The sequence below is a fragment of the Ipomoea nil genome, unplaced genomic scaffold (genome assembly GCF_001879475.1).
Source record: "Ipomoea nil cultivar Tokyo-kokei standard unplaced genomic scaffold, Asagao_1.1 scaffold2694, whole genome shotgun sequence".
NCBI classification, from domain to species: domain Eukaryota; kingdom Viridiplantae; phylum Streptophyta; class Magnoliopsida; order Solanales; family Convolvulaceae; genus Ipomoea; species Ipomoea nil.
In genome coordinates this window covers 2,591,701-2,595,573 of record NW_017619122.1, presented here as the reverse complement: position 1 = coordinate 2,595,573, position 3,873 = coordinate 2,591,701, and positions in this window count along the sequence as shown.

The following is a 3,873-nucleotide window of genomic DNA, read 5'->3' as shown; positions in this document are numbered from 1 at the left end:
GTAATTAATTAGGAAAAGACCTACTAAAGTCCATGGACCCTTATCCCTAAAACCAATCCCCTAGTCCTATAGGGAATAGAATTAGCAAGCCCATAGTATTTGGACCCTAATTGGGACTCTTAGGTATATAAATAGGGGGCATAGGGGGGGGGGGGGCACCTAGAACCCACACCACAATAATCTCTCACCACACAAGAAGTTCCAAGAATTCCCCTAGGAGAAATCAAGAAAGGAGGAATCTTAAATAAAGACCCTTCGTAGCCAAGGAAATTAATTAAGGCTAAGAGGTAACCCATGTCTCAACAAAACCTATTTTCTTCGCTATAATCTCCTTCCTTGGCCTCTTCTATATGCGTGTGTCTTGTTTAAATTCCTCTATGTTAATTGTGACATATTCTTGATGTTTGATAAGATGATTTGTGTGTATTTTTGATAATCTTGATGATCTTGATGATGAAAAGAGGTTCTTGATGTTGATGTAATGATTCTTGACAAATCTGGATATTTCTTGATGTTAAAGATAAATTGTGATTTTGATGATTTGGGAGGGATTAGAACCCTAGGATGAATTGGAATTTGTGTTGTAATGTTCTTGATTTATATTTGGGTGGGAATTCACATGTTCGGGTGTTGTTTATATTTAGAAGGCGTGATAGGACGAGTTATATGTGATTCTTGCTTTTGATCCGTTAATTGACTACGTGGTGTCGTTAATTGTGTTTAAAAGTGTCTAAGCGTGGTTTCGGGTTCCACGAAAGATCCCGGGGTGAAATATTGATGAATAAGTCAGTGGGGGGGTAGGTGGGGGTAGGGGTACCCGCCATCTACCCGCTGCCCGAAGATTACCGCCGGGCAACGGGCAGGAGCCGGGCATGCGTCCGCCCTCCGGCAACCCGCTGCCGGGCAGTGATCTCCGGCGGGCAGCCGGTGGGTGAGGGAGCCGCTGGTTCATGACCCCTCCCGGGTCCTCGGCTTCCCCGTTTGATGTCCCCCATTCCCCGTGGCGTCCCAACGGACCTCGTTTGTCGTTCCTAAGTCTAGTTTGATGTTTCGGGCACCATTCGTAGGATAGATGAATCTTAGGAATTGCATGCTAGTTGAATTGGTAGCCCGTTGACCTAGGTGGATGTCGTATGAACCCTTTAGGACGATTCTTAGTATGTGAATGATCACACGTAAGTTTAATTATATGCCTCCCCTTCCCAATGTGCTATTATGTGCTATAACGTGTTATGTGATGCATGATTCCCCAATTTGGTTGCGATCAAATTGGCTATACGGGCAATTGGATGGGTTGAGAACCATACCAACTGTTAACCAGGCCGGTTGCGATCGGTCAGGTATATAAATATTATATAGGGCTGCGGTCCACTGTTTGGCTACTTATGAGCAGCGGTTCATTTTCCTAGCTGCGGTAAGCGATTCACTTCTTGGGCTGCGGTCCACATGGGCCTTGGTGCTATGACCCACCGGACCTGAACGCGCCAGGACGGTGTGTAGGGCCAATAAGCCGAGGAAGGCTGTAGTCCACCGATCCGAATAATCGGGGCGGTGTGTAGGGCTACGGCTGGCTGCGACCCACCGAGTGATGGGATGACGGTGTGTAGGGCTATAGTCTCCGAGGATCTTCGCCCACCGACTGAGTATAGCTCTGCGGTGTGTCGGGCTTGATCCGCTATGGTCCACCGGCGTACCCATCGGCGGTGTGTAGGGTCGTAAGTCCCCGGGATCGCGATCCACCAACTGGGTGCATCAGCGGTGTGTAGGATCGTGGTCCGACGTTGAGTTCGTCAGCGGTTCTCAAAGGGTTGGTTGCGATCAACTCCCCTCATACCGCAGTACTGAGGTAGGGTGCTGCGGGGCCGGGTTAATGCTATCAGCATTAACCCTCATGTTCGGGGCATGCAATTGGTCCCGTGGCGCCATCAACGATTATGTGATATGAATGGTGATTGAATGATGATGTGTTTTGGGATTGAAAAGTGATCTGTGACCTTAGATGCGTATTCCTTACGATGTTATCTCTACTTAACCGTTTATTATTGTTTGATGTGCTTATCCCTATCTGCTGAGTCTATTCTTGGTTTTAAAACTAGAGTCTCTTAAGTATATATATCTTCCTGCTTCGAAATGATTTTCGTATATCTATATATATCTATCTATAATGTATTTCAATGCGTTGGAGTGGGTTACCAGCATCTCTCGCTGAACCGATATATTTGGCCTTTAGACACAGATGAGTAGACACTGGAGCGCGCTAGAGATTTGGAGCGTAGAGTAGATAGTTTCCCTTTCGGCCTGCATGCCATGCTTATGTATTGACATTATTAAGGATTTTAGTTAGTTAGCCTGTGCACCCGAGTTCTCTAGCTCAGGTGTAGCATAGCACCCCATACTCTTATGCTATATTTTTTGGATTTAATGAGAATTTACCTTTATTATAAAAGTCTTAAAAGTTGATAAATTTCGGGGTGTTACAGTTGGTATCAGAGCCTAAGTTTGACCCTAGAATAAGACTCTTAAGACCAAGACCTTAGGACATTAGGCTTAAAACACTAGGAGTTCAGAAAAGATAGGATTTAGGCATCTAAGAACACTGGAATTAGGAATATTAGGACACGCGGTGAGATTGTGAGCCTGCCCATCATCACGTAACCTCCACCTCATCCCTCATTAATTTAAAGAACTCCCATTCGCTTATCACACCAAGGTAAGGGTACGACACTCTAACTCAAACGTTGCTATAAACATTGGCTCTATAGATCCACATCATGGCACCAACCAGAAGACAATCAAGGACCCCGGAACTCGCTGCACAAGACCCCCTGGCTCAAACCCTACAACAACTAACTCAAGTCGCCCAAACATTAAGCGACATAGCCCTCCGCAACAACCGACCACCACCAAACACAAACTCAGAAGTCGCCCGACAAGTCTCGAACCATAGGTCACCCACTTTCTCGGGAGAAGAAGATCCCGCCATCCTCGAGGAATGGATAGGGACCTTCGACAAAATCCTGGGATTGGTAGAATGCCCAAAAGAGCGTCGTGTAGAGATAGCCTCGTTCTACTTCGGACACGAAGCAGACCTTTGGTGGATCCACGAAAGACCCACTTACAGGCAAGAACCAGGATTCAACTGGGAAAGTCTGAAAACACGTCTGCGAGAACGATTCTACCCAACACACATAAAAGCTTCTATGCACGAAGAGTTCCTCCACCTAAAACAAGGAACGGCTACCATCACAGAATACCATAAACTATTCCTTGAACTGGCACGATTCGCACCAGAGTTAGTCTCCACAGAATCAACTAAAATAGAAAGGTTTGTATCGAGCCTCAACTTCGAAGCCCGGAAAGCACTAGTAGTAAGCGGGCCGCGAACCCTCAACGAGGCTTACTCCAGTGCTGCCAACCTCTACCGAATCCAACTACTACAACGTGGGGTTCAAGATCAGATTCGAAAAAGTAACACAGGAGGAGGAGCGCCACCAGTGAAGAGGACGAGAATTGACACCAACACAAGGCCAAACAACCCAACTGGACAAAGACCACACCCAAGAAACAACGAAGCCAATACAGGAGGCTTCCCTTGCCCAAAATGCAACCAAAGCCATAGAGGCAGGGATTGCGTGGGGAACCCCTTGCGGTGCTTCAACTGTGGAAAAGATGGACACAAGGCCTTCCAGTGTTTACAACCCTCGAGCTCACGTCCCATGAACATGGGCCAGCACAGAGGCACAAGCAACCAAGGGAATCATGGTGCCCCCGGAAAAGTATTCATCATGAGCCGCACACAAGCCGAACTTGGGGATGAGGACAACCTCAACGAAGAAAACATGACCCTGGAAGACGAGGAGCACACGAATCCAC